The sequence below is a fragment of the Acomys russatus genome, chromosome 2, assembly GCF_903995435.1.
Source record: "Acomys russatus chromosome 2, mAcoRus1.1, whole genome shotgun sequence".
NCBI classification, from domain to species: Eukaryota; Metazoa; Chordata; class Mammalia; order Rodentia; family Muridae; genus Acomys; species Acomys russatus.
In genome coordinates, this window is record NC_067138.1 from 48,300,548 (window position 1) to 48,325,161 (window position 24,614).

General features: G+C 37.1%; 1 protein-coding gene and 1 non-coding gene across 2 annotated transcripts in view; both read right to left on the reverse strand.

Annotated features, from left to right (window-relative positions):
- The window catches only part of Fut9 (fucosyltransferase 9), a 222,500-nt gene that overhangs the window by 165,976 nt on the left and 31,910 nt on the right, over positions 1 to 24,614 (reverse strand). The gene's annotated exons all lie outside the window — the stretch shown is intronic.
- Positions 14,169 to 14,274, reverse strand: LOC127208266 (U6 spliceosomal RNA). The gene has a single exon (XR_007833089.1). It is a non-coding gene; the product is annotated as a U6 spliceosomal RNA (small nuclear RNA).

Below are 24,614 nucleotides of genomic sequence, written 5' to 3' on the forward strand. Positions count from 1 at the left end.
TAAAGAAACACACCCCTTTCTACATGACTCAGCACTCCTCCCCAGCACACAGGCTGTGCCTCAGTCAGGTGAAGTTATGAGATAGCAGGTCAAGTATGAAGATACCGCCAAAATCGATGAGTTGCATAATAGGTTCCTCATCACAGTCAACATGGAGAAGCATCTTCTCTCTAGAGAGTGACCCTGAGTTAATAAAACCAAGGTAATGTTTCCACCCCAATGCTGGTATTCCTGAGACACCACAAATTTGTACAATTTGGCAGTGATTAAATTTTAGTAAATTTTAATGATACAACCTCATAGTGTAATAAAAACAAATTCTAGTCTAACCAACTGAGCTATAATTATTTTATTTGGAGACTTTTCTAATACCTATAAATAATAAAAATAATAATTTATATTTGGGTCTCATTACAAAGATCTTTTTCCAGTAAGTTGTTTGCCACCTTGAATGAATACTCACCACTTTTATATCATAGTCTTAATGAAACTGATGAGGGACATTGGTGTGTCTGATTGGATAAAAGGCATCAATGGCATTGGTTGTACTCACCTTTCTATAAACCTGGAACTAAAAGCTTTATGAGCCTTATGATGTTTTCTTGCAGTCAAATTACATTAAGCATCAGTGGGCATCCAGTTTATTAAGTATGCACATTTGATATCCCAGATCAGATGCAAACTGTTTCAAGTTCCTTTATTCTACATATTCTCGGCTTATACACAAGAAGCAATTCTAAACTACATGAGATAAATGATAGATCATCTAGAGAAAAGGTCTCTCTTTCTTGCTTTATCATTGGTGCAGTGTAGTCTTCTAATTTTGCGAGACTGTACCTGATTACTTTTTCCACCTTCCCTTTGTTTCCAGAACCATGCCCATTTCTGTTTCCAAACAGAGGCAAGGTATAGATCACTCTATTGCTATATTATCCCCTTCCATTCAAGTGTCACAATAGATTGTTTTACTGGATGGCATGTTGAATACTATTATAATATTATCATAATTATGGCATAATGAAATGTTAAAATGTTAAGTTACTTATTTCAAATACTTCCCCAAAATGATTAAGATCAATTTTATTTTCACATGGGATAATGTTCTTAGCTACTAGATACACACCCATGCTTCTGTAACTCAGTATGGGCATATATTCAATTTTTCTCCTTAGAGTACAATAAAAAGCTGTCTAGGAGAATGCCTATAATAAAACAGAGATTCCCCAAGAGCTTTCTATGCTTCAATGTGATTAAACAATCAGATCCTGAGGAGGTGAACCACTATATTCATAATATAGCAATGTTGAAAAGTTAGACCTCATTTGACCACGAGGGGAAATTAAAAGTTTAAAATCACCTCTGCAATGGACTCTGTTGTTCACTCATTGATCACTTCCCCCGGGTGGAGCAGTCTTGTCAGGTCACAGAGGAAGAAAATGCAAGCAGTGCTGATGAGGCTTAATAGGCTGGGGTCAAATGGAAGGTAAGGAGGGCTCCCTCTTTCTGATGACTAGGGAAGAGGGGGAGGGGGAAAGATGGAAGAAGGGTGGGACTAGGAGAGGAGGGAGGAGCTACAATAGGGATGTACAGTGAATCCTCAGTCACAGTCATAGAGGAGAAGAGTAAGGGGGAAAATGGGAGGGAGGGAGGAATGGGAGGATACAAGGAATGGGATAGCCATTGATATGTAATATGAATAAATTAATAAAAAATATTTTTTAAAAGTTTAAAATCATAGCTCCAGAAATTGAAAAGTAAGGTCACAGAGTCATTCAATAAACCACCATAACAAAAACAATAACAACATAATACAAAAATTCTAGAAAAATTTTAAGGTGTCAAGAAGCAGTTTCATGGCCTGTCTTTCTTCCTTCCTTTCTTTTTCTTTCTTTTTTCTTTCTTTCTTTCTTCTTTCTTTCTTTTTAAGTAAAGGCATGGGGGTAAGAATATACATAATAATAATAAGAAAAAGTAGGAATGCAGGAACTATGTAGAGAATAATTAATGCATTCTAAACTAATGCTGCACACAGCATGATTGTCAGAATTTACTCCTTGCAGAGAAAGGACAGCTAAAATAATTCCTTGGTAGATTTCAAGACAAATACACAATAAATTCATTCTGAAAATGAGAGCTGATTGTATAATAGAATTATGTACATTGTAAAACCTTTCTCATTGTCCCCATTATAAAATAGATTTATATAGAATAAGGCAAATTTGAAAACATACAAAAAGCTTATATGCCTTCTCCTATTCCTAAAACCCTATAATGAAAGCTCACAGCCTTATTATCGGTGTTAATGCACATCAGGTTGGAAATGCATTTTTAGCATGTAGTCACAGGGCAAAGTATGTGTGCTTTTATAACACTATTTGGAAAATAAACATAACAAAACACAACACATTTGCTTTCTTAAGCTCTCTGGATTAAAGTCAGACATTGACTTTTAAAATTAAATTTCACTGATTAACTGCATTAAGTCTCCAGCTTTGTAAGTATTAAAGGTTTGGTAGGTTCTAGGTAGTCTTTATTATAAATTAAAAGGTAAGTGTTTACTTAAATTGTTACTGTCAAACTATACTGATATTAATAATATTATCAATAACAATTAAAAACAATATTTCCAAATCTAGTGTTTCTACATTATATGCTGTATAATAAAATGAAAACACTTTTATATGTTTTTTGAATGTTCTTTGGAATATGAAATGGTTTTGATATTTGGAAATATTCGTTTATTGTATTAGGGAGCTTATTACTGGGACTGAGGAAATTTCTCACACTGTAAAGTGTTGCCATGGACCATGTCTGAGTTCCATTCCCAGTTTCTACATATAAAAAGCCAGCTTCAGCAGAAGCATGGGCCTCTAATCCCAGCATTTGGAGAGGAAGGGCTAGGTGGGTAACTAAAGATAGCTGGCTTGCCATTCTAACCCAATCTATAATAAGCTGCAGATTCAGTGAGAGATCCTCTATCAAAAAGAACACCAACCCACCCACAAAAACTTTGATCCAAAACTTACACTGCCTACAAGAAATGTAGGGATAAAGATAGAGCAGGTAGAACAGAGATTGAGGCAACGTCTGGCCCAACTGAAGACCTACACCATAAAAAAGAGCCAACCCCTTACACTATTAACAATGCTGTGCTATGCCTGCAGACAGGAGGCTATCAGAGTTGTCCTCTGAGATGCTCTAGTCAGCAGCAGTTCAAAACAGATGCTGAGACTCACAGCCAAACAGTGAGGAAGCATAGGGAGTCTAGTAGAAAAATGGGAAGAAGGATAAGAGGACCTAAAGGGGAGAAGAGCTGCACAAAAAGTTACCCAGAGCCAACAAACCATGGCTCAAAGGGGCCTGTAGAATCTGAAGCACCAACCAAGGACCATGCACAGCTTGGATCTAGGTCCTTTACGTAGATGTAGCTGATGGGCAGCTCAGGCTTCATGAAGGTCCACTAGTAAGGGAAGTGGGGGCTTTCTCTAAAACGGACTTTGTGGCCTACTTTTCTATCCTTTTCTCCTGATGGGACTGTCTTGTCGAGCAACAGGGAAGAGGACAAACTCAGCCCTGAGGTGACTTGATGAGCTGAGGTGAGTAGTAGGGGACTCCCATTTATGAGATACAGGGGAGGTGAGGTAGGGGAGGGAGAGTGTGACTGGGAGGAGAGGATGGAAAGAGCTACAACTGGGATGTAAAGTTAATTAATTAATTAATTAGTAAAAATATGCTGAAGTGAAAAAAAAAGTAAGGTGAGAAGGAATTAAATAATACACCCAAACTTGTCCTCTGGCGTCTACTTTATACATGCATGTTCACTCATAACACACACCCATACACACACACACACACACACACACACACACACACACACACACACATACACACACACACACACATTTATAACTGTGAGAAAGCCACCCACATGTGGAGAGTTTATGTTATTCAATTTGACAATAAACACAGAGTATTAATTCTGATCATGCTCTTTCCTTCTATACAGATAATTAATGACAACAAGATGAAGTTTTATCAGGCACTGCTTTTGTTAAATGAGATCCACTAATAAGGAAGTTAGATTATTTCTCTATGCACATAGTAAATACAATATGCTGTTTTGTGTTCTTTCGGTATTGCATTTATACTTAACTTGTGATTATAAAGAGTAGATTATTAAATGAGTGTGGAAACAGTGTTTGAAACATTTACCTTGGGTTAGTGGGTAGGTTAATGGTAGAATCTCCATTAACAAGCATAGGGCTCTGGGCACAGCTTTCTTAGTACTCCAGTAAGAATAAGATTCAAAGACATACAAAACCTTCAAAACACCCACATCATAAGCCCACGCCAACCATTCTGCTATGACATTAAATATTTTAGAGATGCCAATTTAAGAACTGTTTTCAGAGACAGGATATGACTCAGAAGAAATTCAGCCTCTTTGCTTTATATTTTCACTTTGAAAGAAAAAGAGGTAACTTTTTTTTTTGCATTCAGAGAAGGTATTGCATGAAAAACTGGGAGACTGTTCTAAAATTAAATCCGAATGGAGTCCTAGAATGAGTATTAAGTCAGCACCAGTTAGCAATTCCCCCAGAGTGATGGTGGTGAAATGAAAGGGGTAGTTGCATTAGATAATTATTAAATTCTATCCAATGACCCCAATAATCCCATGCTTCTTTCATTCAGAAGTCCATCGAGCTCCACTACATTGGCTATTCTTCACCATTATATAAAGTGTATTCTAGATAACCATCATCCTTAAGCTTGGTGTGCTCCAGAGTGAAAGCCCTAGCCCAAAGTTAAACAATACTAGAATAGAAATTCTATTTCTATATTTTCCAGGAAAATGAAACAGCATAGAGTTATTCTTAAGCGTAACATTGTTAGGGTTGTTACTAGTCTTAAAATTGAATAGTGAAGGTTTTTATATTTATATTTGCCTCACTTTTCCTTTGCACAAATTCCTTTTCCAGGTGCACAAAATTCTACTAAGCAAGTGCAATCAATAGAGATAACATTATCATCAGAAACCACGGAAAGTGTATGAGTAACAAGATAGTAAGGGGTAAAACCTTGCCAGGTATTTAATTTGTCTCATCCAAATAACAGCATTGCTAATGCTTTATGTGAGTTACAGAAGGACAGTACTGCTTGGTCTCGCTACATTAAACATTTATAAATTCAACACTTAGTACTTAAAACATGCACTTATATTTTCTTACATGGAATAATCTTGCATTCAGATTTTACTCATTTAAAAATAAAAGTTCTACTGCATTAGAACTTCAAAGAGATTTCCCAAGTGTTCAATTACTTCTTCTGACTGTGGCTTTTTCTTTGTTGCTTTGGAGAAGAGCCAGACTCCAGTCTTTGCACTTTCTTCTCTCTTACTCTCTTCATCCACTGGTAGTGAAAAGAGGTCTTCTTTCATGATTGTCTCAACAGTGAGAGTTCCTTTCTAGCTAAAAAAAATTAAACTGGCATCTTTACAATGCTGTGGGTTTTGTTCAGTGAGAAATCCAGCTTTCTGAACAATGAATGCTTGTCTAAAGCAGCTATTCACCAGAGGTACTGGCTTCTGGGGACCGGGCAAAGTTTTTATCTACTGACAAGTGGGGGCAGCATAACAGAATGGAACTGCACCCAACTCAAAATGTTTTGTTTTTCTAGCTCAGAAGTAAGAGGATCAGTTACAACATCTCTGCTACTGACACATGATTTTAAAAAGAAAAGAAAAAAAAAATAAAGTAAGATGGAATGGCAGTCCAGAAGAATACTGTGAAGTGCTGTCACCATCTTTAATTTACAGGTTTAGAAAATGTTCTGGGATGGGAATGGAATTTGTGAATGGCACTTCAGTGAAACTGTGAGAAGCAAAAAGCTCAGATAGTAAGAAAATTGTCCGGTGTATATAACTAACAGTTTATTTGGAATTTATATTTTATTGAATGGTCAATATGTTTATTTATATATTAAATAACAGCTTTGCTTTGAAATTTTCATCCAGATAGACAATGTATGTTGATCTTATCTACCCTGCACGACTTCTTTCTAACAGCCATTTATATGCCAAAACTTCCAAAGGCCTCTGAACAAACTCCAAATATGCATTATCCATGACCAGCACTCATATTACTCATTAGCCCCTCTCAAGACTTAAGCTATCAAAACCATTTAGGAAGAACTGAAATGTATTTTGTTTTTTCATTGAAAAATGGATCCAGTGTGGCCATTGCTTTGGGTTTAGGTGTGATAGCCGTTAGTCTTTATGATCTTATTCGTGCTTCTTTTGGTGACAAAGATAGGAGAGGGCCCTGATGAAACTGATTCAAGATACTTTGGACTTGTGGGATATTTTGCTTGCTGTCCACTTTTCCCTTTTTCATCCTAGTCCCATCTAGACCCATACAGTTTTCCTAGTAGCTAGAGAGAGACAGAGAGATAGAGATAGATAGATAGATAGATAGAGAGAGAGAGAGAGAGAGAGAGAGAGAGAGAGAGAGAGAGAGAGACCTTAGACTATAAAAAAAAGTGGAGGGAGGGAATAAGGGGGGAAGGAGGGAGAGTAGAAATTAGACACAGGTGGAAAGAGTCTAAGTGTGAAGAGACACACACACAGAGGCTTTCAGAAGATGCGTAGAAGCTTTTACAATAAGGGGTGTGCCATGTTTTGGCCATGTGTCTAACAGGCTACTGTGTTGACATCCAGTGCTAAGGCTCTTAAGAGGTGCATGGAAGAAGGTAAATCCTTTGTTATTAAGGAGATCAGGCACTTATAAGAGAGTCTGTGCACCAATGGCCAGCTTGTTACCTGCCAGTCTATTTTCAGGCACCTGAGCACACAGTGTTGCTTCCTATCCAGAGATGAATGTTGGAAACAGATTGGGACACGTATGGACTGACTCATGATCCTAGATCTCTTCAGATGTTTCTTTGTTCACAATCTCATCCTTAATAAGTGGCAAGATAAAGATGGCAACTCTGTAAATTGACAGGTATGCTAATTTTCTAAATATGCATCCAAAATAACGTTGTACAATTTACATAAGCAGAATAAAAATCAAATTTAAAATAATAAAGTAATGTTAGTCTCTTGTCTTTTAGAGGTTAAGCATATCAATTTCTCAGATATTCTTAAGCCAATTCCCTCAACTTGAAGAAAAAAAAAAAAACCAAGTTAATTCTAAGCATTTACTTTTATTTGTTTATACATGTAGATGTGGTCTCACTCCTTTCCTCCCTCCTCTTTTCTTTCCCATCTCTATCCTCTTCCTCCTCCCATCTCTTTTAAAAATTTATTTTTAATTGATGCATTAGCTTTATATGCCAATTGTAGCCCCGGTTTCCAACTGGTCCCCCCCTCAAACCCTCTTTAACCTATCCCTCCTCCTCCTATCATCAGAACAGGGGACCCCTCCCCCAACAGCCCACCCCAGCACATCAAGTTGCATCAGAACTGAGTTCCTCCTTGTCCACTGAGTCTAGGCACGGCCATCCAGTTAGGGTAACGTGATCGAAAGCAGGCAACAGAGATCCTCTTAAAACTTTCCATTGATGAAGTTCTATGGCATTCTTTCAAGTGTAAGTTTCCTGAAGACAGCATGCAGTATTAGGGAGGTCATGATCTGCAGGATCTTCTTAAAGACTGCTTCACAAACCTGGACCACACCATTGTCTTAGTTTATGTTTTTTCTTCAACTTACTCTACAGCTGCCTCCAGTACAAAATACGATTCTACATACTGTGTTTGCATCACAGACACTTTCCATAGTATGGTGTGTAACAATTAAGCAATTCTGAGCAATACATTATAAACTAGCCTAAATTTAGAGTTTTAAAAATTAAGTTTCTCAAGCTGGGCGTGGTGGCGCATGCCTTTAATCCCAGCCCTCGGGAGGCAGAGGCAGGCGGATCGCTGTGAGTTCGAGGCCAGCCTGGTCTACAAAGTGAGTCCAGGACAGTCAAGGCTACACAGAGAAACCCTGTCTCAAAAAAACCATAAAAAAAAAATTAAGTTTCTCTGTGAGATGTCATCCATGAATCCTCAACAACACGGATGCCTAAATGAATCTAGTAAAGATGACATCAAGAGAAATGTTAATACGGAAGGAAGACTCTTACCATGCCCCCCCCCATCTCTGCACAAAGTAACAACAGTTAAAACAAACAAACAAACAAAAACAAGAAAATGAGGCCATAATTTTGAGAGAGAACAGGGCAGGGTTACACACAAGGGGACAGAGGGAGAAAATGGGGAAATGATGTAATTATATTTGACTATCAGAAAATAAAGTGAATTTGTCAGATCAACTTCTCTGAATTATGCACATTATTGCTTTTTCCATAGCTCAGTTTCTCACACATGGGTTGGTGGTACCAAGCGTACAATTTTCTTTGCAGTTAATTTTTCAGGAAATGTGTATGATGTGTTTGCTTTATTGAGACCTTCTTTTTTCCCTCTGCTTTCCAGAGTAGTTTAATAAAAATCTCTTTAGCATCCTCTGAATTCCTCTAGAAAATGAAGGAAATGGAAACTAAAATAATTTACCAGCTATCTAAATTTTTAAGAAAAAGAAATTTTTGATAAGGATAAAACAGCTATCTTATCTAATTTACCTCTACTAACTAATATCAGCTGCAAAGAAGAACTATACACTTTATAAATGTGTAACATAATTACTGTATTTAATGAATAACTAGATGATTGATTTAGAATTTAGAATTTTTGAGATCAGATATATTTGTTTGTAATATTGTTTCCTTTCTGCACTACAAAAATCTTGACAGTTCAATCAGTAGTAGTTATAAAAGACGACTTATAACTCTCATAAAACTGCATATATTACTGATTAAAACATTTTCATCTGTTGTGAAAAAATTGATAAATTTTCAGTAAAACTGAGTATACTTATTTACAGGAGTAATTATCCTCATGTGAGTACACCTAGCACCCAAGATTTTGTGAAAAATGTGAATCAAATTCTAATTGTCATTTCTAGCCCATACAATAAAAGCCAGATATGCATGCACTTGAGAGATTTGAAGGAAACAAGACACTTGTTCTACTTAACTTTAAAAAGTACACACTGGAAGAAAAAAAAAAAAAGAAACATTAGATAGAATATAATGATATTTTTCTTTAGTAAAGGAAGAATTGTATATAGTTTAATAGTACTAAAATGTCAAGCACTACAGGATTTTCAATCAGTATGTCTAAAATTTGAATTCTTTTTGGGAAGTTTGACTCTTTACAAAGTAGAATTTTGCCGGGTACAGTGGAACATGCCTATAATCCCAGCACTACAGGACACAGAGGCAGATGGATCTCTGTGAGTTTGAAGTCAGTCTGGTCTACAAAGTGAGTCCTACACAGAGAAATCCTGTGTCTGAAAACTAATAAATAAATAGTAGAATTTCTTAAAAACTTCTTATTTAAGGAATAATCTTATGTATTGGTAAATTAATGAATTGAATAATCAAAAGTATATAATATGACCACAGCTATATAAAAATGCAAAATTTTTGTTTGATTTTTTTCAAGACAGGATATCTCTGTGTAGCCCTGTCTATCCTGGAACTTGCTTTGTAAACCAAGTTGGCCTCAAACTCAGAGATTCATCTGCCTCTGCCTTTCAAGCACAGGGATTTAAAGGCATATGCCACCAATGCCTAAAAAAGTTTAAATTTTTATCATTAAATATTTTTATTATTAAATAAGAATAATCATAAGTTGATATGCTAAAAGGACCACTCTTAATTTAGAAATCAATTATAACAAAAAGTTTAAAGTGCTCTCTTTTGCTAATTTATATTTTAACATATAAAATATAAAACAAAATATATGATGCATTTTTGATGTAATAAAAAACATAACAATGAGACCTCATAATTCTAATGAAAAGAGGACCAGAACAAAGGTTAATATAGCTGAAAATACACATAAAATATTGACTTAGTGTGAATTATACATATATAAATACACACACACATATATATTTCTGTGTTATTAATTTCTCCTTTTAGGATATATGAAGTAGGAACTGCTATAAAACACCAAATCCTAAGGTCCCTAGGACTAGCTGTTAAACCTTAGTAGGATCTAGTTGGGTAGGTCTTCTCTACAAACTCTCAGTGGTTTTGCCTTATATTCTAACATTCATGTGCAACTGGTTATCCACATTTGAGTCCATTTGTTGAATTATAGTCTAATATTTATTGTGTTGTTTATACTTGTTTATATTATTATATTTATGGAGCTTATTTTTGTATTCATCTAAAATATAAACCGTTTAAAGACATTTATTTTATTTGTGTAGCCTAATGGTCAAGCAAAATGCTGGAATCAAGGCAACTACTCAGAAATAGCAGGCTGAAAGTAAAAAATTCATAATTGATGCCGGTGTGTAGCCTACTTCCTGGATTACAGTGTCTGGTAAGCTGTACGCTAGACTATGTAGGACATGAAGGTAAAGACCATTTTGCCCCCACGTTATTTATGATGACCTCAGCAGTTTGTACAGAGGGTGAATGAATAGTTCTTCCAGCCAAGGCTTTGAGCGCACAGTAGAAATTGCGCTGCAATTCTCTCCAATAGCCTGTGCTTTACAGAGCGCAGTTAAACATTTCTGAGAGTTAGAAAATAAAACCGTTTTTTCTTATTTATTTATTTCATATCATGAATCATATTATGCCCACAAATGTTACATTGCCTTGATTTCTGTAGAATAAGTAGTGCTAGAAATAAATAGAACATACAATTGATGTATTCAGTCAAATGCTGCATAGCTTTCCAGAAAAATTTACAACCTCAATAGTAAACATGCAGCATATTATCTCCAGATTAGTGCTGCAAAGGTGTTTTTAATGTTCTCTTCACACAATCATATCTATCTCTTTCAAAGATATCTAAATATTTTCTCCTGACAATAGAAATATTTTCTTCACTCATATAGTGCAGTCACAGCTTTAAGTAGTTTGTTGAACAGAGTAGCTTTAAATTTTCTGAAATATGAAAGGAGGTGAAATGACCTAACAGCTTAAAAATAAATGCATCACTTTAATGCTTCTTTTTCCATATGTCAAAATACGTAAAAATCTAACGTAATCCTGAGGACTAAGTGTAAAATTAATTATATGAAATGTAAACCAGTGAGTTATTTGACAGCTTTTTGATCCATGTAGGCAATTATGCTTTCATAGACTATGAACGACCTTGCTAATTAATCTGATTTAGTACCTATTCTTTTTAATTACTCACACCTTCATTCATTCTTGGTATATTTTCAGTGACTGTGTAGCTTTAAGCAGTGCTTGACCTTCTCATGACTAGAAAATAAATAAAATTAGTTAAGTGAAGATTCACTACTATTTTCAGTTTGTTATATTTATATTTTGACTTTGTTCAGTGTTTATTTCCTCATTAATTTTTCATCTACATCCATTTCCACACTATACTTTGTGATAGTTTTGTCTCATCATGCCATAGTTCACAACCATCCTCTCTTTTTGTAGTGGGACTGCATAGTTTATGCAATTTTTCTACGGGCCTTTTTTTTTTTTTCCTGTGATAAAAATAACCAAATCAAGTAAGGGAGAATGAGTTTACAGATCCATCCTACACTTCATCACGAGAAGAAGTAAGCACAGAAGTTGAAATGGGCAAGACCCTACTGGCAGGGACTGGAAAAGAAACCTTGTAGGAAATTTGCTTACCTCTTTGCTCTCCAAGGCTTCCTCAGGTGGCTTTCTTTTACAGTCCAGAATGACTTTTTCAGAGGAGGTACAAGCCTCATTGGACAATGGGTCGTCTCACATCAGTCACTAATTAAGGAAATGCACCACAGGCCTGCCCAATGATCAAACTGATGGGGGAATTTTCTCAATTAGGATTCCTTTCTCCAAATGATTCTGGCTTATATGAAGCTGACATAAAACTAAACAGCATGCTATTTTGTATTGGAGCCATGTAAGTCGTTTTTGTTTTGTTTGTTAATGTTTGTTTTATACATGTTTACTGTTAAGAGACTGCCATGGGTCTGAGAAGAGACTCTAGGCTTTTAAACAGTATTGGTATATTACAACTTCTGAGCCTGTTATACGGCTAGAATGTATTACTATTATATTAATATATGTTAATGATATATATCTATATATATATATTACTCTATCAGTTTAAGTGATATATTTTGGGTATCAAGATGACAAGCCATGGACTATAGCTAATTCTCATTGTCAACTTGATATGGGTTAGAAACACTTAGGAGGGATGCCTCTATACTTGCCTGTAAGTTTGTTTCTCAAACATTTCACTAAGACCTACCATGAATATGGGTGATACCATCTGCTGTGTTGAGGTACCAGATTGAATCAAAAGGAAAGAATGGCATGTAATGATTTGGGGGAAGGGGATGTTATTTTTTTAAGGTGTGTAGTCACTGATGAGTTGATTTAGTAAAAAATCTACCACACATGGTGGGCAAGGAATTTAACCCAATGGATCTCTCTTTTCTCTCTCTCTCTCTCTCTCTCTCTCTCTCTCTCTCTCTCTCTCTCTCTCTCTCTCTCTCTCTCTCTCTCTCTCTCTCTCTCTCACACACACACACACACACACACACACACAGAGAGAGAGAGAGAGAGAGAGAGAGAGAGAGAGAGAGAGAGAGAGAGAGAGAGAGAGAGAGAGCCTGAAAGTAGAAGGGGAATTTACTGAGATTTTCAGTGGAATAAGAAGGGGCATGAGAGATGTAATGGAAATAAGAATGGCTAAAATTGTATAAATGTATAAAACTATCAATTTCAAAAAACTGCAGTATCAGCATGTATCTTTCTCTTTCTGTGTCCAGGCTATGGATGCAATGTAATTGGGTCTCTTATGTTTCTGCCTGTATGCTTTACCCAAGATTAAACATTATATCTCAAGCTGTCAGCCAAAATAATTCTATTCTGACCTTGCTTATGTTGCCTTTGCCAGGTATTTCATGACAAAAAATTAATTACCACAGCAAGATATAGACACTAAAAGAGGCCTGGTTACTATGCATAAATATTTTACTCATAAATGAGTTGAAAGATTATCAGATAATATCCCTATTGGGAGTTAACATTGAAGATCATCTTCACAGGAAGGGAATCAGTGGGTTAAATGCTTATCACACAAACTCAAGGATAAAAGTCTCCAGCGCTAATGTAAAAACTAGGTACAATGGAAGGCTTTAGCAAGCTAGATAGTTAAATTAGTCTGACTGATAAGATCTAGGTTCAGTTGAAAGGTTTTTTAATATATGAAATGGAAAGTAATTGAGGAAGAGTATTAGTGTCAACCTAGGGCCTCGACATGCACACAACACACATATTTATGCACAAAAATGAACATGTATACATATATATTCATGTCATATATACACATACATATATATCTATGTATATATATGCATACACATATTATACACACACACACACACACACACACACACACACACACATATATATATATATATATATATATATATATATATATATATATATATATATATACATATTTAAAGAAATTCTTCGTAACTGAAAAGAAGATATAGGATTTTCTACTAGTCAAAGTTCTTTGTGGAGCTATTTATCCCCATGTCCTATTGAGGGAAATTTAGAAAGACAGAATAGGCATGTTATAGTTCAAAGGTAAAATGTCCTTGACAAGCTTGTGTTTGAACATGGATCCTCAGTAATAAGTGCTATTTTGGGAAGTTGCTGAATATTTAGGATTTAGGACCACAAGAATGATACATGAGTGACTGCTTCTTGCCCACACTCTCTGATTCTTGACTGGCAACTAACAGTACCAACTGACACAAGCTCCCACATCCAGGGATCAAGTCTCTCAGCTGCCATGCCTTCCATGTCAGGATGTATCCCCTTGAGCCTTGAGTCACAATATACAATTCTTCCCATTGCTGGGCGCGGTGACCGAAAACTGTAATATAAGCCGTAGGAAAGCTGAGCTGGGATAATTCATATAAGTTGGCAACCAGCCTGGGCTAGGCCACACAGTGCATTTCAGACAGTTCTTAGCTACAATGTGAGACTTTATGTCAAAAGATTTAAAATGTAAAACAATAAAAATAAAAATAACTCCTTCTCTGAAGTTACTTTTGTCAGGTATTTTGTTAGTGGCAAGAAAGTAACTCTTCAAGAATTTGTGTGTCATCCTGTGCAGGGCCCATGCTAATCTTCTCTGTATTATTCTAATTGTAGTATCTGTGCTAAAGAAGCAAGCACCCAGACCCAGAAAGGCTTGCATGATATATCCTCACTTATAAGTGGATATTAACCCAACATATATGTCCTCTGAGAGAATTCACCCAGACGGAGATGGAGACAGACACTGGGACTCAAAGTGCTATGAGTTGTATGGAAGAGTTGGGGGATGGAAGGACAAAGAAGGGTGCCGAGAACTCCACCAGGAGACCATCAAGGCTGGGGGATCTGGAAGCAGGAGAGGGCATGGACAAACTGATGCACCAACCAAGGACATTGCGAGTAAAGAATCTAGACCACTGTTCAGATGTAGCCAATGGACAACTCGTTCTCCACAGGGAGAGAGAGAGGGGAGTGACTCTGAATGGAACTCTGGTGCCCAAGATTTGATCCCTGCCCTTTGGCAGAGAGGTCCTGTGGGAACACAGAGGAAGGAGATGCAGGCTATCCAGATGAGAGCTGATAGGCCGTGGTCAGACAGTGGGGGAGGAGGACCACACCTGACCTGTCAGAGGTCTAGGGGAGCGGAATAGGGTAGAAGAGGAAGGGAAGATGGGAACAGGAAGATAAGAGCAAGGGTATTAAAGTCAGGATGTAATGTGAATAAATTATAACAATTTTTTTAAAAGAAAGAACTTATTCAGGAGGTGTATACTTTCATAGAATTTGATATGAGTGATACCAGACAAGGAGGTCTTGGGTTTTTTTAAATTTTGTTTTGATATTTACAAAAATATTACTTAGTGATGCACTGGGAGAAGAAAAAAATCTCCCCTTGTTAAAAACCTTGAAATCATTAGGCTAGATGTTGAAGAGAGCAGTTGTTCATGACGAGACCATTATTTCAACACCTGAACACAGCTGCACCTGTATTCTGGAATTGATGGGAAACAAACCACTACATCTGCTCAAGAATGGAATTTGGGTACTATAAAAGCATTTTTTTTTTGTTAGATTGGATTATACTTGGAAGTAGATCAGAGGGTATATGAAAAATGCCTTCTGTCACTCATAAGCACTGCTCTCAGCAGTGCCTCTTGTGGCCTTGGCAATACTCTGCTGCTGCAGTGTAAGACTCGTAACAACATTGCAGAGGATGTATGTGAATAGTATGGCCACCTTGCAACCCTCAACCAAAATCCTACTTAAAAAGATTCTGTAGGACCAGTTCCTTTACTTCTCAGGTTACCAATTTTTGAAATGAAGATCACGCTCTCCTGTTGAGTGATACTGAGAATATATGAAAGTATCATTCATATATATATATATAGCCCAGATCTATGAAACAATAATGTCAAGACTTTGATACCTAACTATTGTTTTGATATAATCAAATTTTCTTGTCTTTCTCTTTTCTGAAAATAAAATTAGAAAAAGAAACAAACATGGCAAATGTAAACAAAACAAACAAAAAAACTAAGGTTAAAAAACCATAAAATCAAAATTGTGACTCAACTTGTGTCTTAGTCTAATAAGGAAGAATTGAAATCACATTTTCTCTTCAATTCCCTGTAAAATATTTTACCTTGGATCATCAATTTCTTTGAAGCAAAAGTGAAAAGAAAGGTTGTTTTAGAATGTCTGGGTTAACATATAATCCTTTACTAGAATGATATATCAAAATTATACATACATTTTTAATACTCAAATTGAATAATGACTTATATTAATAATTTTGAAAATTGGTTTTTGGATTTTCATGAGGATATGTTACTAACTTATGTAATTTTTTGAAAGTGATTCTAAAATCACAGAATTTGAGCTGGGTATTTCAGAGGAACACAAATGCACATGCACACACAATGCTATATATCCTAATGAGAAGAGTATTTTGTGAGAACCTCTGTCTCCTACATGATTTATTTTGAACTATTACAGTTAGTATTTATCTACATTTCTCTATATATTTGGAACTGTTTTGCATATTTCACATAGGATAACTAACAAGAAAAGTATGAGGATTGCATTTTGAGTTTATGTATCTTATAAAAAAGAATACTGAAGGACAGAAAGATCACTTGCTGCAGGTTACCTAAATAGGAAGGAGCAGGATGCTAGTCTTATGGCTCTCTTCTTTGCCACAGCTATCTCCTACACAGGAAAGCCAGACCCTGAATCATCTTCAACAACACATGACAACCTGCTTCTTATGACTGCCTCATAGCAAAGGTCTAGAAATATTTGGTGAGTAAGTGGTTATGTGAATCCAAGGTTCCAATGCAATTCCCTTTTTCAAGAATGCATAGATCTTCTTTCAGATGTAATATTAATATAGAAAGTGTAAGTCAACATAACACTAAGAATTCACTATTTGTCATCTATCTATCTATCTATCTATCATTCTATCTATCTCTCTATCTATCTATAATCTATATCTATCACCTATCTATATTTTTATCATCTCTATCATCATACACCTTTGTCTATCTATATCTCTATCAAAACATATAATCCCTCCATATACATAGATACAGAGACACTCAGAATGCCCATAAACCCACCCAATTAGAAGCCAAAATGTTTTTGTAATGGACATACAAGATGGGGTAAACATACACACACACACACACACACACACACACACACACACACACACACCAACCAACCAACCAAAAAAACACCCTGATATAACATTATGAGAAAAAGGATTTCCAAAAATGCCATTTAATTTAAGGTTTTGAAGACTATGTAGAAAATAATGGATATTTCAGTTGAAAAAAAAATCCAGCCACAAAACATTCAGGAAGTCTGCAACACCATGAAAAGACAATCTTACTGAAGATTTCTAGTGCTGTGATAAAACACCATGACCAGAAGAAACTGCGGAGAAAAGGGCTTATTTACCATACACTTTCACACCATAGTCCATCATCTACAGATTAGGGGACAAAAGAAACTAGGACATGAACCTGGGGCGAGAACTGATGCAGAGGCCATGGAAAAGTGCTGCTAACTGGCTTGTTCATGCTTTTTTCTTATAGCACTCAGGGTCATGGCCCAGAGGTGGTACTGCCTAAGTAAGCTGAGCCCTTCTAGATGAATCAACAAAGAAAATGCCTTACTGATTTGCCTATGGGCCAAGCCTATGGAGGCGTTTTCTTAATTAACATTTCTTCTTCCCAGATAACAGTAGCATGTGTCAAGTTGACATAAACCTAATCATAATGCATATGAATAATACCTATAGAACAAGGAGAAAAACAAAACAAATTTTTTAAAAGGTCAAGGGCACCAAAAATACTTTTAACTAAATTATAGAAGAAAAATTCCCAAAAATAAAGAATATGATTTCTTCTCAGCAGCTTATGTCCAAAACTGACACAAAATGGGGCTCAACAGATATTTTAAAAAATTAAATAATGCCTTACATATTGTATGACAAACATGAATTAGAGTTGGATATCAGCAAAATTAGACACAGCAGAAAGTACACAAACCTTTGGAAGCTGAACAACTCACTACTGGGTTAAAATGCATCAAAAATCAATAAAGATTGAGGGACTTCCTCCCCCTGTATATGCTCGTAGGGTATCAAGTCTCTTCTTGGCAGCCTGCTATCCTTCCTCTGAATGCCACCAGGTCTCTCCATCCAGAGGAGTCTGCTCAACCTACTGCACCAATCAAGTACAATGCATGCAGTAAATATTATATCCCTAGTCAGATCTAGCCAATGGACAGGACATTCACCACAGTTGCGGAAGAACAGAGACTGACTCTGACATGAACTCTGGTGCCCCATATTTGACCACTTCCCCTTGGTGGGGAGGTCTGGTGGCACTCAGCGAATGCATAATCAAGCTAACAGGATGAGACTTGATAAGCTGTGACCTTATGGTGGGAAAAAAGGTCCCCTTCTGTCACAGACCTAGAGGAAAGGAAAAGGGTGAAAGAGGGAGGGTGGAGGAATGGGAAGACAAAAGTGAGGGGATAACAATTGAGATGTACTCTGAATAAATTAATAAAATCAGTTTTAAAGGGCAATTTAAAAAGGAATTGTAATTAAAATCTCTCAACAAAAACATTAAAAAGGCTAAGGGGAGATGAATTTGCACAGAACTCTCCTTAATATTCAAAGAGCCACTGAGAACAATGCTTCTTCACTCATTCTATAAAATAGGAACTCAGGAACCGTCATCTTTTTTTTTATTAATTTATTCTTGTTACATCTCAATGATTATCGCATAATCTGTATCCTCCCATTCTTCCCTCCCTCCCATTTTCCTCTTATTCCCCTCCCCTACGATTGTTCCTGAGGGGGATTACCTCCCCCTGTATATGCTCATACGGTATCAATCTCTTCTTGGAAACCTGCTGTCCTTCTTCTGAGTGCCACCAGGTCTGCCCCTCCACGGGACATGGTCAAATGTGAGGCACCAGAGTACATGAGAAAGTCATATTCCACTCTCCACTCAACTGTGGAGAATGTTCTGACCATTGGCTAGATCTGGGTAGGGGTTTAAAGTTTACTGCCTGTATTGTCCTTGGCTGGTGCCTTAGTTTGAGCAGGACCCCTGGGCCCAAATCTGCCTATCATAATGTTCTACTTGTAGGTTTCTAGGACCCTCTGGATCCTTCTACTTTGCTATTCTCCCATGCTTCTCTCATCTAGAGTCCCAATAGGATGTCCTCCCCTCTGTCCCAGTTTCCTGGTAAGTGAAGGCTTTCGTGGGACATGCCCCTTGGGCTAGTATGCAGATATAAGTGAGTATATACCGTTTGAGTCTTTCTGCTTCTGGGTTAACTCACTCCTTATGATCATTTCTAGCTCAATCCATTTATCCACAAATTTCGGGAATTCCTTGTTTTTAATAGCTGAGTGGTATTCCATAGTGTATATGTACCACAGTTTCTTTATCCATTCTTCTCCTGAAGGACACTTAGGCTGTTTCCATGATCTGGATGTTATGAATAAGGCTGCTATGAATATGGTTGAGCAAATTTTCTTGTTGTGTGCTGGAGCATCTTCTGGGTATATTCCAAGCAGTGGAATAGCTGGGTCTTGAGGAAGCCCTATTCCCATCTTTCTGAGATAGCACCAGATAGATTTCCAAAGTGGCTGTACTAGTTTGCATTCCCACCAGTAATGAAGGAGTGTTCCTCTCTCCCAACATCCTCGCCAGCATGTGATGTCGCTTGAATTTTTGATCTTAGCCATTCTGATGGGTGTAAGATGGAATCTCAGAGTTGTTTTGATTTGCATTTCCTTGATGACTAAGGAGGTTGAGCATTTCTTTAAGTGTTTCTCAACCATTTGATATTCTTCTGTTGAGAATTCTCTGTTTAGTTCTAAGCCCCATTTCTTAATTGGGTTATTTGGTTTGGTGGTGTTTAATTTCTTGAGTTCTTTATATATTTTGGATATTAGACCTTTGTCAGATGTAGGGTTGGTGAAGATTTTTTCCCAGTCTGTGGGCTGTCGCTTTGTTCTCTTGACAGTGTCTCCTGCCTTACAGAAGCTTCTCAGCCTCGTGAGGTCCAATTTATTAATTGTTGACATTAAGGCCTAGGCTGTTGGTGTTCTGTTCAGGAAGTTGTCTCCTGTGTCAATATGTTCCAGGCTCTTCCCCACTTTTTCTTCTAAATGACTTAGTATCTCTGGTTTTATGTTGAGGTCTTTAATACACTTGGATTTGAGTTTTGTGCAAGGTGACAAATATGAGTCTGGTTGCATTTTTTTTACACATAGGCATCCAGTTAGACCAGCACCATTTGTTGAAGATGCTATCCTTTTTCCATTGAATGGATTTGGCTTCTTTTTCAAAAATCAAGTGACCATATGTGTGTAGATTCGTATCTGGGTCTTTGATTTGATTCCACTGATCAACCAGCCTGTTGCTGTGCCAGTACCATGCTGTTTTCATTACTATTGCTTTATAGTACAGTTTGAGATCAGGTATGGAGATTCCTCCGGAGCACCTTTTATTGTACAAGATTGTTTTAGCTATTCTGGGTTTTCTGTTTTTCCATATGAAGTTCAGAATTGAACTTTCAATGTCTTTAAAAAATTGTGTAGGTATTTTGATAGGGATTGCATTGAATCTGTAGATTGCTTTTGGTAGGATGGCCATTTTTAGTATGTTAATTCTCCTGATCCACGAGCAAGGAAGATCATTCCATCTTCTCAGGTCATCTTCAATTTCTTTCTTCAGAGTCTTGAAATTTTTTTCAAACAAGTCCTTCACTTGCTTAGTTAGAGTAACTCCTAGATATTTTATATTGCTTGTGGCTAATGTGAAGGGTGTGGCTTTCCTTATTTCTTCCTCTGCAAGCTTGTCATTTGTGTATAGGAAGGCTACAGACTTTTTTGAATTAATTTTGTACCCAGCCAATTTGCTGAAGGTGTTTATCAGCCGTAGGAGTTCTCTGGTGGAATTTTGAGGGTCACTTATGTACACTATCATATCATCTGCAAAGAGGGATAATTTGACTTCCTCCTTTCCCATTTGGATACCCTTGATCTCCTTTTGTTGTCTTATTGCTCTGGCTAGAACTTCGAGTACTATTTTGATGAGATATAGAGAGAGTGGGCAGCCTTGCTTTGTTCCCGATTTTAGAGGAATTTCCTTGAGTATCTCACCATTTACTTTGATTTTGGCTATTGGCTTGCTGTATATAGCCTTTATTATGTTGAGGAAAGTGCCTTGTATCCCCCATCTCTCTAAAACTTTAAACATGATTGGGTGTTGAATTTTATCAAATGCTTTCTCTGCATCTAAAGAGATGATCATGTGGGGTTTTTTTTCAGTTTGTTTATATGGTGGATTACATTGATGGGTTTCCGTATATTAAACCATCCCTGCATGCCTGGAATGAAGTCTACTTGGTCATGATGAATGATGTCTTTGATGTGTTCTTATATTCGTTTTGCAAGTATTTTATTTAGTATTTTTGCATCTATGTTCATAAGAGAAATTGGTCTGAAATTCTCTTTCTTTGTTGAGTCTTTGTGAGGTTTAGGTATCAATGAGACTATGGCCCCATAGAATGAATTTGGTAATGTTCCATCCATTTCTATCTTTTGGAGTAGCTTGAATAGTATCGGTAGTAGCTAGCCCTTGAAGGTCTGGTAGAATTCTGTACTGAAACCATCTGGCCCTGGGCTTTTTTTTTTTGGTTGGGAGCCTATCAATGATTGCTTCTATTTCTGTAGGGGAAATAGGACTAATTCGGTTGTTTATCTGTTCTTCACTCAACCTTGGCAAGTGAAATTGATCAAGAAAATTGTCCATTTCCCTTAGATTTTCAAATTTTGTGGCATATATGCCTTCAAAGTAGGATCTTATGATTCTTTGTATTTCTTCACTGTCTGTTGTTATGTCTCCCTTTTCATTTCTGATTTTGTTGATTTCAATACTGTCTCTCTGCCTTTTAGTTAGTTGGCTAATGGTCTGTCTATCTTGTTGATTTTCTCAAAGAACCAGCTCTTGGTTTTGTTGATTCTTTGGATTGTTTTCTTAGTTTCTAATTTGTTAATTTCAGCCCTGAGTTTGATTATTTCCAGAGGTCTACTCCTTTTGGGTGTTTCTGCTTCTTTCGTTTCTAGGGCTTACAGTTGTGTAGATGAGATGCTTATGTGCGATGTTTCTAAGTTCTTTTTAAAGAACTTAGTGCTATGAATTTTCCTCTTAGCACTGCTTTCAATGTATCCCACAAATTTGGGTATGTTGTTCCTTCATTTTCATTGAATTTCAGAAACTCCTTGATTTCTTTCTTTATTTCTTCCCTGACCCAGGTGTTATTTTGCAGAGAGTTGTTTAGTTTCCATGTATGTGTAGGCTTTTTGTTATTTCTGTTGTTGTTGAGTTGCAGCCTCAGAGCATGGTGATCTGATAGGATACAAGGAATTATTTCAATCCTCTTGTATCTGTTGAGGCTTGCTTTGTGATCTATGATGTGATCAATTTTGGAGAAGGTTCCATGGGGTGCAGAGAAGAAGGTATATTCTTTCTTGTTTGGGTGAAAGGTTCTGTAGATATCTGTTAGATCCATTTGACCCATGGTATTGGTTAATGATGTTATTTCTCGGCTGAGTTCCTGTTTCAATGACTTATCCTTCAGTGAGAGTGGGGTGTTGAAGTCTCCCACTATTATTGTGTGGGGATCGATGTGTAGTTTAATCCTTTCTAGCAGATCTTTTACAAATGTGGGTGCCCTTGTATTGGGAGCATAGATGTTCAGAATTGTGATGTCATCTTGGTTGACTTTACCTTTGATGAGTATGAAGTGTCCTTCTGCATCTCTTTTGATTAATTTTGGTTGAAAGTCTATTTTGATTGATATTAAAATGGCTATGCCTGCTTGCTTCTTGTGACCATTTGCTTGGAATATTTTTTCCAACCTTTTACCCTGAGGTAATGCCTATCGTTATGGGTGAGATGTGTTTCTTGAATGCAGAAGAATGTTGGATCTTGTTTATGTACCCATTCAGTTAGTCTGTGTCTTTTTATTGGAGAATTGAGGCCATTGATGTTGAGAGATATTAATGACCAGCGACTGTTAAGAGTCTTAATTTTGATGTTGTTTCCAGTCGAGCGTTTGTGTAGTTGTGTTTTTGACATGGGATAGTTATCTATTTCCTGGGTAGTTTTGGTTGTAGCTTGACACTTTGGGATGGAGTTTTCCTTCTAGTACCTTCTGTAAAGCTGGATTTGCGGGTAGGTACTGTTTGAATTTGTTTTTGTCATGGAATATTTTGTTTTCTCCATCAATGGTTATTGATAATTTTGCTGGGTAAAGTAGTCTGGCCTGGCATCTGTGGTCTCTTAGGGTTTGCAGGATCTCTGTCCAGGCCCTTCTGGCTTTTATGGTCTGTGCTGAGATGTCGGGTGAAATTCTGATAGGTTTGCCATTAAATGTTGTTTGGCCCTTTTCCCTTGCAGCTTTTAATATATTTTCTTTGTTCTGTATGTTTTGTGTTTTGATTATTATGTGATGGGCAGTTTTTCTTTTCTGGTCAATTCTATTTGTTTCTGTAGGCCTCTTGTATGTTTATAGGCATCTCTTTCTTTAAATTGGGAAAATTTTCTTCTATGATTTTATTGAGAATAGTTTCTGGGCCTTGGAGATTGATATCTTCTCTTTCTTCAATGCCTATTATCCTCAGATTTCTTCTTTTCATGGTGTCCTTAATTTCTTGGATGTTTTGTGTCAGGAGTTTTTCAGATTTCGCATTTTCTTTAATGGTTGCTTCAAGATCTGTGATAGTATCTTCTAGACCTGAGTTTCTTCCTTCCATCTCTTGGATTCTGTTAGAAAAGCTCACCTCTGTGTTGCTCACATTCTTCTCTTAGGTCTCACATTATCGTTTTTTTCTCTTTGTGTGTTTATCATTGAATCCATTTTCATCTTCAGATCTTGAACTGATTTTTTGATTTCTTTCATTTGATTTTTTGTATATTCCTGACTTTCTTCCATTGCCACTTTATAGGTCTTCAGAGCTTGAACCATTTTATTTATTTCTTTCATCTTGTTGTTTGCATTTTCAGGAAATTTTTTCAGTTCCACTCTATGTGCTTCTTTTATGTCTCTCACCTGTTTGCCTGTGTCTTCCTGCATTTGGTTACAAATTAAATTTGTTTCCTCCATTATCATCCTCATTACCAAGGATTTGAGGTCATTTTCTCATGTTTCCATTGTGTTTGAGTTCTCTGGGTTGTTTTCTTTGGGATAGCCGGAACCTGGGGTTTTGGGGTTTTTTGCATATGCTTTTACACTGTTCTTTAGACATCTTGCCATCTCTGTTTTTGTTAGGTAGCTTCCAGAGTTGGATGGAGGGAGTCTCATGATAGATTCACTTGTTTTCTCACTATTTCCCTAGGCTGCAAGCTCTGATGCTTCACTGGTGTGGATGGCATGAGGTTAGCCCTGTCATTTTGGGCTCTCACAGCCAGTGATCCTCAGCTCCCCAGTGCTTTGAGTCCTGCAATTGTTCTGGGTCTCTGAATGAGCGTTGGGTCAGGCCAGGGTATCCATAGCCTTCTGTGTCCCCTGCCAAATCCAGCCCGGGATACTGGGCCCAAACCATGCGTCAAGCTCAACTAGATTCTCAGGGCCTGAACCATCTGCCGAGCTCAGCTAGGGATTCTGGGCCCAAAATGCACACAGGGTCCAGCCAGAATTTTTGAGCTGGGACTGTGCGCAAAGCTCAGCTAGGATCTTTTGGCCCAAAGTGTGTGCTGTGGTCAGTTATTGACTCAGGGCCCGAATCATCCACCAAGCTCAGCCAGGAATTCTGGATTCAAACTACACACTGTGTCCAACTAGAGTCTTAGAGCCGGGACTGTGCCAAAAGCTCAGCTAGAGTCTCTGGACCTAATCTGTCTGCCAAGCACAGTTAGGACTCTGCCCCCAAACTGCACGCT